A 12,371-nucleotide genomic window follows, 5' to 3' on the forward strand; every position below is an offset into this window, starting at 1 on the left:
ACCAAACAAAGAAAACAAATAAAATTAAAAATGAATACAAAGGTTGTAACCTAGAGCCAGGAGTGAGGCTGATTCGACTGCATTCCCCTTAAAGAGCCTGGGCCATTTAGCATGGTTGAATGCCCTTCCATCCACTCATTCTAATAATTAATTATTTAGTGTCTATGTACCAGACACTCCAAGGAACTCTCCTCTTTAGCTTTCAGAGCAATGTCCTCTTATGACGGTCCTCCTCTCTGTTCTCTTAATTGGCCCCTATTCCTTCTACTTAATTTGAGGAATCTTTTTTTGTTCTACTCTCAGTCTCTTCAATTTTAACTTCTCAAGTAAGTAATTCCTAAATATAGGAGCAAACTCTTTCCAAAATTGGAATTCTGCATTTCTCAAAAGCTACAGGATGTTTCCACCTTAACAGTCTGCTGGTACCACAAACTCACACGACAAACCTGCTTTGTGCTGACCGGCCTGAAATCCCACTCTCCAGAGTGTACTCACGTACTACAGAGAGAAAACTAGCTCATCGTGTCCTTCACTTTACTAAGGTCCCTGCCAAACTGCCAACCACCCAGGCATTAAACTACGAAAGCATTTTGTCTCATCCCTCACCAATCTCTAGCCTCCTCTCCCCATCACCCTGACAACCAGCACAAAGGGAGATGGACAGAATCAAGAATGTACTGCCATGTGTACTCAACCTGAAAGAGGTAAGACAGGCCTCTGTTTATAATAGAAAGACAAGTTGATGGAAAAACAAATTTAGGGGGGAAAAAAGGAGCAAAAATAGGCTAGCTTAGAAATAATAAATAGACATAATCATGGTTGCGAATATCTATGAAACAGTGCTACATGCAGCTTTGTGGCAACAAAGGCTCATACATTTGATTACTGCCCTTAGTGAGTAAACATATATTGACTCAACAAATAGCTTTCCCAATGCTATTACTTTAGATGAATAATTGATTCCGAATATAAACAAAGAACACGGACATTGAAATTGCTTGGGAGTACTTATATGCTTATATTAATAATTTTGTTTTAGCTTTTAAACATCATCAGGCATCATACTTGTCATCAAAAAGCGATTGCTTTTTGAACACTTCTTCTGTGCCAGACAGTATTCTAAGAACCTCATATTGGTCGTCTCCTTGTACTAGTAAGGTACTGTTATAGATATGAAGAAACTGAAGCTTAGTAAGATTAAGGTTTTTTTAATTTTATTTTAAGGTCAAACAACTAGAAAGTGGTAGGGCATGGAATGGAACCTAGTAAGTCTGATACCAGAGTTAGTCATGTTACTTAGATCACTGCTTAACCATTAATTTAGGATATGCTATAGTTACAAAATAACCTACAAGTCTTAGTGGCCTAAAATGACAATAGTTTCTTTCTTTCTCAAGTAGACCACAAAGTCCAATCAGTCAAGCAACTCTCCAGGGCAGTTGCTCCAGGAGGTGACCCTGTGGTCCAGGTTGCTTACATTTTGCGGCTCTGCCATCTGACCACATCACTTCTGCAGCTGCTGTGACAGACAGCGAGCTGGAGAGCTGCCTGCTGGCTTGGACATCCTTCAGCCTGGAAGGGACATCTGTCATTTTTGCCGACGGCTCATAGCTCAGACTCATCACATGGTCACATCCTAACTATAAGGGAAGCTAGAGAACATCTTCCACAGTTCCCGAGAAGAGAAAAATGAAATGGGATTTGGTGTCTCTTGCCATAATGCTCTCGACCCACAGCTTGAAAATTCTTGAAGAGGCTGTTTTATATACCATATGTAATTTTATTCAACAGAATGCCTTTTAGGAAGGGCACTGTCTGTATCTAGAAGAACAATTTCCTTAAGGAAATTTTGGGAGAACGTAAGACTCCCAAGGTCATGATCCAGTTCAGAAAGGTCATTAGCGACTTGTAATGAAATGAAAAGGAGAGAAAGTTGTTTTTCTTCTTAGAAGAATGATCAAGAACAGAGAATACATTTAACAAGGAATCAGAGTAAACCCTAGCCTAAAGAGACAGAGGAGCCAGTGGAGCCCATTTTTGCTGCAGGTGGAAAGGTGAGACACAGGAAAAGGAAAGATAGTCAGCGAGATGGCATGACGCTGAAGGGTAATGTGATCTCTCCCCGGGACCCCAGTCTTTAGTAAAACTGACCAGATAAAATATTTATAATAAGTGGTTTTTATTTTTTGTGGAAAATGATGAAAGAGCAAAAGAGCATATCTGAGTTGATGTGAGCTTCATCAGAGGGAGTAGATTTGACTCAGGAACCCAAAGTCAAGGAGGCCACGGGAAAGTAATCCCCTGGGAATCTACAGAAATCTGGAATTTAAATCCTCATTTTGCTTTCTTTCTTTCTTTCTTTCTTAATCAAACTAAAGCTAATTATGAGCCCACATCCACAGTGGTGATGGAATAATTCACAGTCACTTCTGCAGGTCTCCCCCTCCTTAGAATTTTGGAAAAGTCCCAGAATATTATGCAGAGCCAAGCAGCAGGGAGCTCCCTTAGGTCATCGGTAATCATTGTCAGTCTGCACTGGTCAGTCACTCCATCCCCAGATGCCACTGCCCAGCAGGCTCGAGGCCTTCTGCAGGGTGAATCTGTTTCTTCTGTGCCTTATGTGAAGCTCTGGAAGCACTGGCAAGCCTTAGAGTCCCTGTGCCTAAGGTCCAGTCTTTCTGGGATACCAAGGAGTTGCTTTTCTAGCAACCCTCCAACCTTGGATTAAATCTCCTCTCGCTTGCTACTGTCAAGGTGCTATAGACTGAATGTTTGTGGCCCCTCAAAACTCATATGTTACATCCTAACCCCTAATGGCATGGTATTAGGAGGAGGGGCCTTTAGGAGGCAATTAGGTCATGGGGATGGAGCCCTCATGAATGGGATTAGTGCCCTTATAAAAGGCCCTAAACAAGAGAACTCTCTGCTCTCTGCCATGTGAGCATACAACAAGTTGGTAGTCTGCAGCCCAGAAGAGGGACCTCACCAGAACTCAACCATGCTAGCACCCTGATCTTGGACTTCCAGCCTCCAGAACTGTGATAAATAATTTTCTGTTGTTTATAAGCCACCCAGTCTATGGTATTTCATTATAGCAGCCCAGACTGACTAAGCCACCAGGGTTCCCTCATTTCCCCTCTTCCTCCAGAACACCTAGAATAATCTCTGCAATATTCTTACAAAAGACAGGAGGATGCACTAACTTCATGTACTGTCTATTTTCAGTTCTTCAAAACTCCCTGAGACAAGTAAATATTAAGGATAGAGCTGCTTTGAATGGTGGAGAAAAAGCAAGAAAAAGTCGAATTTCCAACAAAACAAAGCAAAACCCCACCAATATACATGCATAGAATACACACACGTACACACGCAACGAAAAACCAATTTGGGGTAGGAAATACACCAGAATGATGACAGTGGTTATCTCTGAGAAGTGAGATTATAGAATTTTATTTTCTCTATTTTCCAAACTTTCTGTGGTGAATACATGCAAGTGTTATAATAAATCAACAGAAATCCCCTAGTCTGAGATGACTTCTAGGACAAATTGTTTCCAACCTGCTGACAGCTCCCACCTGGAGCTCCTGATTTCCTCTCAGCCTCTCAAGCCTGCTCAGCCTTGTCTGCACCAGGAACTTCTGAGTAATTTGTGACCACAAGGCCAATCCCCAACTGAGGGGGGCTGGGAGTCAATAGATGTCTCAACTCCCCATCCTCCAGTAGGACATCTGGCACACATCCTACAAAGTACCTCAGAGAGTCCCAGTGACCCAGAGTGGGATGTGCTTGTCGACACACTTTACACTGGCTTTTCTCCCTTCCCTGTCTCACCTTCCCCAGTTCCTCAGCTGTGCTTCCTGGGATCACTTCCCAAGTAAACTACTCCTGACGCAGTCTTCTTTGGGGAGGAACGTGAACTAAGACAGAGGGAAAGTCAGTATTTCACAATGTCACGCTTGTTCACATCTGTCTATAATGCAGTGGGCTCTACTGAGAGCTTCGCTGAACCAGGTGAAGAGGATTCCTACAACCAGAAACCCATGGATTACCAGGCACCAGCCTTCATCTTTATCCCTGTACCTCTACATCACCTAACATAGAGCTTTGCCTACATTAAATACTCTATTAAATGCTTGTGGAATTCAATAGATTTTCATTTACCACAGCTCTAATGGAAACTTGAATGCTCCTTTCGATGAGCCAACACCAGCATGGGTTCAAAACCAGAGCTCTGAATCTCTATTTGCAGCACAACCAAAGGGTGCTCCTTAAAGGGCACTGTGTGCTGTTAGCAGGTCTTCTTTATAACTCGTCAGAGTGCCCAGGAGCACATATGTCTGAAGTCAATGATGGGAGCTTGCAAGTCCGTTCAAGTGGGCGTTATTTCAATGATGGTCAATAGTGTACATCAAAAGGAATGTCACTTCCCCTGCCCGTCCCTTCTAGAATAGTCACATCCTTAGCTGCCAGCAGTATCTCCACAATGGTTAGTTACCCTCAGAAAGTAAATACTGGCTTGCTGACATTCTCTCTATTTGAGCTCTCCATGAGCCATTGCGTCCACAATTTGCTGGCACGATGAGAATTTCTATTCATGATAATGAGACAGAAGTACTAATTGCATGATCCTCAAAGGCTATCATCACAGAAAAATTGAATTAAGCTTAATTGTATAATTCTTCAAAAATGGGCAGTCTATCTGTGGGCAACTAGTACCTCTCAGTTAACCAGAACAGTTTATTAATAGCAAGGTCCCACACGTGCTGAGCCCACAGGAATTCAAGAGTGAGCAGGACCCCAACAAATGACAAAGGACAAACACGGGACTTGGAACCACAGACCTCTCCCTCGTCTGGAGTGTAGTTCAAAATTGAATCTTGCTGTGAGTTTTTCTTAGATGAAGACAGAGATTCATGTTTCACTTGTGTTTATGTTTGGACTGGAGACAAGATTTGGGGGCAGGGGGCAGTAGGTGAGGCCCACAGGAATTCATCACCTACATCACCAAAGGCATTGACTGCCACATCTGGTGCTGTCGATAGTCCTGTCCCTCTGTCCCATGACAAGCATGTAGCTAAAGTCTTTTACCTTGGCATCCTGAAAGCAAGGGCAGAGGCTGAGCAGAGGAGAGAGGAGTCCATCATAACTTGGACTTTGGAATCAGATACAAGACTGTAATCTTTGTTTCCACATTTAACCTAACTCATGATAACCTCATAGATATCTGACAAATAAAGGTGAGCATGATTTTCATGACCTTTTTAAATACCCAGAAAAGAGTCTCAAGTACTTGGTGGCATTTAAAACTTCCAGAAGATTCTCCTCATCCCTCACTGCATTTGAACCCTAGGATTAATTTAGGACTGATCTTGCCAAAGGAAAAGTCAGCAAAGTTTCTCTTGTCGTCTGGTGCCCTCAGTTCCCCAACTCAGCCCTCTTTTCATTCTTCTTCTTGAGTGTGCAGGACCCCATCAAACGGCAAAGTACAAATGTGGGACTTGGAATCACAGACCTCTCCCTCGTCTGGAGTGCAGTTCAAAATTGAATCTTGCTGTGAGTCTTTTTTAGATGAAGACAGAGATTCATGTTTCATTTGTGTTTATGTTTGGACTGGAGACAAGATTGGGTGGTGGGGCAGTAGGTGAAGGAGTGACAAAGAAGGTTGGTGGGCTCTCACCTGATGGAGTCATGCATCTTTGGACATATGTTCTCCTGGTTTCTCTTCTCTTCCTTCCTGCTCCTAACATTACCTCCACATTCTCCTAGTCTTACTTTCTCTATCTCTACTCCTTCCAAACGATAAATGTGGAAGAAAGGAGATTTGAGGTATTTTCTGTTTTGTATTTACATTTAAGGATGAACCTATTTATTTAGTGCCATGTGCCATTTATGACATTTTCTTATATAATACCTTAGTGCCTCTGTTTACATTCAAACCCAGTTCTCTTTCCTCTAAATGTTGTGTTATTTTCTCTACCCAAAATTATTCAGAGGAAGGTAGTCAAAGTAAACTAGTAAAAGTGCCCTTGTATTTCTTTTGCCCAAGTACCCAGTTTTAAGTACAACCCAAAGGCGACTATGAATTCAAGTGAGTCCAAAATGTATACAGTACATCATCTTCAATGAGCAACAAGAAATGGTTGAGAGAAAAGAACAGTTGACCCTTGAACAATGCGGGTTTGAACTTACAATTTTTTTTCAATAAATACGTACAGAACTACACGATCTGAGGTTGGTCTAAGCCACAGATGCAGAACCACAGATGCAGAAACACAGAACCACAGGGCTGACTATGGGACTTAAGCATCCACAGATTTTGGTATCCACAGCGGGTTCTAGAACAAATACCTCATGAATACAGAGGGACAATTGTACGATTATAGTTGTGATTGGTACCCAGATAAGTTACCCAGAATGACAGAATGGCTAAAATTGGGGGGTTTTAGTTAGGTTACCTGGTTCCATTGTCCACTACTTAAACTTTCTAAGTCTCCATTTTCTTATCAATTACACAATAATTCTAAGCCACAGCACTGGTAAAGGATTTCATGAGATAATACATGTAAAACACTTAGCACAATTCTAAGACATAATAAACTACCCATAAAAGAAGTTTATTCTGAGCACAGAGTTATTTCTTTTTTTTAAAACTCATTTTCCCTTCTCAATTTTCACTATTTAGAATTAATGGCCTTCTTTCCTTCCTGATTTGCTTGTGTTCTCTGTGTGTTATCAATTAGAATCTCAGCTATTCTGGGAAACATGGTCTAATTCACCATGGGAGCTGCCACTTTCATTGATAGTAATTACACTAACGTCAGTGGCCACTCCTGAAATTGAATTAGAGCTGTCTTCAAAGGCACTGACTGACTAGTTTTCTCATGGTAGTTATGAGCCAATGCCCTCTAGCTTCCTTGCTCAGCTAAGCCAGCCTGAAATGCTGCCCAGCTCCAGCTCAATTTGAGAAATTAGAGGGTAATGAGGAAATAGGGAGTGAGTTGGTAAAACAACCAAGGACGATGGAAAGTCTGACATGATTCACACATAAAAATCAATGAAGAAGGCGAGTAGAAGAAACAGAACGTAGCCAAGACAGAGAAGGAGAGCAATTTTCCGTGTTGGGCTGTCCTTTTAGAGCTATCTTCACAATCCCAAAGGAAAGAAGTGAAACTTGCCAATGAACATATGACAAAGTCAAATTTGGAGTTTGTTCATCATCCATTCGAATATTTATTGAAGTACCAACTACGTAACAGGCCCTCTTTGAGATGCTGTGATATAAGGCTGAACAGAACCCAAAAATCTATACCAGCAGAGATATGAAGTGGACTGCTTGCTAGCATTTGACCAACCTTGCTTTTCTCTTCTAATCCTGTGGGTCTGAGAATGTCACGGGTTTAAAAGAAGTCAAAGGACTTTCACTTCTCCTTTGTTGATTTTTTTTTTTTTTAGCAAGAGGCTCTTGAAGGAGCCACAGTTGTGAAGAAAAAGAAGTTAGAAGAGCTAGAGAAGGAAGCATGTAGAGAGGTGAGAAAAAGGACTTAAAAAAAACTAGAAGGCCCACAGACGCAAGAAAAAACGAGAAGGCCCACAAATGCAAGCCTATCAAAACCAGAACATGTATTGACGATATTAAGTGAAGGAATCAGAGAGCTAAGCCCTTTGAAACCATTTCCAATGTTAAACATCAGTGTTGGGGTTCCTAAAGCTGAAGAACCTAAGGTTAATTTAGCACTTTTCCTAAGCTAACTCAGTTAAAAGCCAGTAAGCCTCGTGGTGTCAATGTGACACAACTATTAGAATTTCCCTTAATGAAACCAGCAGCCCTTGGTCCACAGGTCAGAAACTTTATATTAGAACGTAGAAACAAGAGTAATGCAAGTCTGTCCTCTGATTCTCCACTGAATTGAGGAGAAAGTTACATGTTGACGGTGGACTAATTCTTTTTTTTTAATTAATTAATTTATTTTGGCTGTGTTGGGTCTTCATTGCTGCACACGGGTTTTCTCTAGCTGTGGTGAGCAGGGGCTACTCTTTGTTGTGGTGCGTGGGCTTCTCACTGTGGTGGCTTCTCTTGTTGCAGAGCACGGGTTCTAGGTGTGCAGCCTTCAGTAGTGTGGCACTTGGGCCCTAGAGCACATGGGCTTCAGCAGTTGCAGTGCATGGACTCAGTAGTTGTGGCATGCAGGCTTAGTTGCTCTGTGGTGTGTGGAATCTTCCCAGACCAGGGATCAAACCCATCTCCCCTGCATTGGCAGGTGGATTCTTAACCACTGCACCACCAGGGAAGTCTGACAGTGGACTAATTCTTTTCTTTTTTTTGAATTTTATTTTATTTATTTTTTTATACAGAAGGTTCTTATTAGTCATCAATTTTACACATATCAGTGTATACATGTCAATCCCAATCGCCCAATTCATCACACCACCACCACCACCAACCACCGCTTTCCCCCCTTGGTATCCATACGTTAGTGCTCTACATCTGTGTCTCAATTTCTGCCATGCAAACCGGTTCATCTGTACCATTTTTCTAGGTTCCACATATATGCATTAATATACAATATCTGTTTTCCTCTTTCTGACTTACTTCACTCGGTATGACAGTCTCTAGATCTATCCACGTCTCTACAAATGACCCAGTTTCGTTACTTTATATGGCTGAGTAATATTCCATTGTATATATGTACCACTTCTTCTTTATCCATTCATCTGTCGATGGGCATTTAGGTTGCTTCCATGACCTGGTTATTGTAAACAGTGCTGCAGTGAACATTGGGGTGCATGTGTCTTTTTGAATTATGGTTTTCTCTGGGTATATGCCCAGTAGTGGGATTGCTGGATCATATGGTAATTCTATTTTTAGTTTTTTAAGGAACGTCCATACTGTTCTCCATAGTGGCTGTATCAATTTACATTCCCACCAACAGTGCAAGAGGGTTCCCTTTTCTCCACACCCTCTCCAGCATTTGTTGTAGATTTTCTGATGATGCCCATTCTGACTGGTGTTAGAAACTACCTAACTATCTACTACCTACTACCTCATTGTAGTTTGAATTGCATTTCTCTAATAATTAGTGATGTTGAGCAGCTTTTCATGTGCCTCTTGGCCATCTGTATGTCTTCTTTGGAGAAATGTCTATTTAGGTCTTCTGCCCATTTTTGGATTGGGTTGTTTGTTTTTTTAATATTGAGCTGCATGAGCTGTTTATACATTTTGGAGATTAATCCTTTGTCTGTTGATTCGCTGGCAAATATTTTTTCCCATTCTGAGGGTTGTCCTTTCGTCTTGTTTATGGGTTCCTTTGCTGTGCAAAAGCTCTTAAGTTTCATTAGGTCTCATTTGTTTATTTTTGTTTTTATTTCCATTTCTCTAGGAGATGGGTCAAAAAGGATCTTGCTGTGATTTATGTCATAGAGTGTTCTGCCTATGTTTTCCTCTAAGAGTTTTACAGTGTCTGGTCTTACATTTAGGTCTCTAATCCATTTTGAGTTTATTTTTGTGTATGATGTTAGGGAGTGTTCTAATTACATTCTTTTACCTGTAGCTGTCCAGTTTTCCCAGCACCACTTATTGAAGAGGCTGTCTTTTCTCCACTCTATATTCTTGCCTCCTTTATCAAAGATAAGGTGACCATATGTGTGTGGGTTTATCGCTGGGCTTTCTATCTTGTTCCATTGATCTATGTTTCTGTTTTTGTGCCAGTACCATATTGCCTTGATTACTGTAGCTTTGTAGTATAGTCTGAAGTCAGGGAGTCTTGACTTCTGGATGCCTCCAGCTCCGTTTTTTTCCATCAAGATTGCTTTGGCTATTCGGGGTCTTTTGTGTCTCCATACAAAGTTTAAGACTTTTTGTTCTAGTTCTGTAAAAAATGCCATTGGTAATTTGATAGGGATTGCATTGAATCTGTAGATTGCTTTGGGTAGTAGAGTCATTTTCACAATATTGATTTTTCCAGTCCAAGAACATGGTATATCTCTCCCTCTATTTGTATCATCTTTAATTTCTTTCATCAGTGTCTTATAATTTTCTGTACACAGGTCTTTTGTCTCCCTAGGTAGGTTTATTCCTCGGTATTTTATTCTTTTTGTTGCAATGGTAAATGGGAATGTTTCCTTAATTTCTCTTTCAGATTTTGCTTCATTAGTGTATAGGGATGCAGGAGATTTCTATGCATTAATTTTGTATCCTGCTACCTTACCAAATTCATTGATTAGCTCTAGTAGGTTTCTGGTGGCATCTTTAGGATTCTCTATGTATAGTATCATGTCATCTGCAAACAGTGACAGTTTTACTTCTTCTATTCCAATTTGGATTCCTTTTATTTCTTTTACTTCTCTGATTGCCATGGCTAGGACTTCCAAAACTATGCTGAATAATAATGGTGAGAGTGGACATCCTTGCCTTCTTCTTGATCTTAGAGGAAATGCTTTCAGTTTTTCACCATTGAGAATGATGTTTGCTGTTGGTTTGTTGTATATGGCCTTTATTATGTTGAGGTAGGTTCCCTCTATGCCCACTTCCTGGAGAGTTTTTATCATAAATGCGTGTTGAATTATGTCAAAAGCTTTTTCTGCATCTATTGAGATGATCATATGGTTTTTATTCTTCAATTTGTTAATATGGTGTATCACATTGATTGATTTGCATATATTGAAGAATTCTTGCATCCCTGAGATAAATCCCACTTGATCATGGTGTATGATCCTTTTAATGTGTTGTTGGATACTGTTTGCTAGTATTTTGTTGAGGATTTTTGCATCTATACTCATCAGTGACATTGGTCTGTAATTTTCTTTTTTTGTAGTATCTTTGTCTGGTTTTGATATCAGGGTGATGGTGGCCTCATAGAATGAGTTTGGGAGTGTTCCTTCCTCTGCAATTTTTTGGAAGAGTTTCAGAAAGATCGGTGTTAGCTCTTCTCTAAATCTTTGATGCAATTCGCCTGTGAAGCCATCTGGTCCTAGACTTTTTTTGTTTTTTGGAAGATTTTAAATCACAGTTTCAATTTCATTACTTGTGATTGGTCTGTTCATATTTTCTATTTCTTCCTGGTTCAGTCTTGGAAGGTTATATCTTTCTAAGAATTTGTCCATTTCTTCCAGGTTGTCCATTTTATTGGCATAGAGTTGCTTGTAGGAGTCTCTTAGGATGCTTTGTATTTCTGCGGTGTGTGTTGTAATTTCTCCTTTTTCATTTCTAATTTTATTGATTTGAGTCCTCTCCCTCTTTTTCTTGCTGAGTCTGGCTAATGGTTTATCAATTTTCTTTATCTTCTCAAAGAACCAGCTTTTAGTTTTATTGATCTTTGCTACTGTTTTCTTTGTTTCCATTTCATTTATTTCAGCTCTGATCTTTATGATTTCTTTCCTTCTGCTAACTTTGGGTTTTGTTTGTTCTTCTTTCTCTACTTCCTTTAGGTGTAATGTTAGATTGTTTACTTGAGATTTTTCTTGTTTCTTGAGGTAGGCTTGTATAGCTATAAACTTCCCTCTTAGAACTGCTTTTGCTGCATCCCATAGGTTTGGGATCGTTGTGTTTTCATTGTCATTTGTCTCTAGGTAGTTTTTGATTTCCTCTTTGATTTCTTCAGTTATTGCTTGGTAATTTAGTAACAGTGTTTAGCCTCCATGTGTTTGTGTTTTTTATGTTTTTTTCCCTGTAATTGATTTCTAATCTCATAGAATTGTGGTCAGAAAAGATGTTTGACATGATTTCAGTTTTCTTAAATTTAACAAGGCTTGATTTGTGACCCAAGATGTGAGCTATCCTAGTGAATGTTCTGTGCGCACTTGAGAACAAAGTATAATCTGTTTTTGGCTGGAATGTCCTATAAATATCAATTAAATCTATCTGGTCTATTGTGTTATTTAAAGCTTGTGTTTCCTTACTTATTTTCATTTTGGATGATCTGTCCATTCGTGTAAGTGAGGTGTTAAAGCCCCCCACTATTTTTTGTGTTACTGTCGATTTCCTCTTTTATAGTTGTTAGCAGTTGCCTTATGTACTGAGGTGCTCCTATGTTGGGTGCATATATATTTATAATTGTTATATCTTCTTCTTGGATTGATCCCTTGATCGTTATGTAGTGTCCTTCCTTGTCTCTTATAACATTCTGTATTTTAAAGTCTATTTTATCTGATATGAGTATTGCTGCTCCAGCTTTCTTTCGATTGCCATTTTCATGGAATATCTTTTTCCATCCCCTCACTTTCAGTCTGTATGTGTCCCTAGGTCTGAAGTGGGTCTCTTGTAGACAGCATATATATGGGTCTTCTTTTTGTATCCATTCAGCAAGCCTGTGTCTTTTGTTTGGAGGATTAATCTATTCATGTTTAAGGTAATTATCAATATGTATCTTCTTATG

Source organism: Monodon monoceros, unplaced genomic scaffold (assembly GCF_005190385.1).
Source record: "Monodon monoceros isolate NGI ecotype Baffin Bay Population unplaced genomic scaffold, NGI_Narwhal_1 Super_Scaffold_19, whole genome shotgun sequence".
NCBI lineage: Eukaryota > Metazoa > Chordata > Mammalia > Artiodactyla > Monodontidae > Monodon > Monodon monoceros.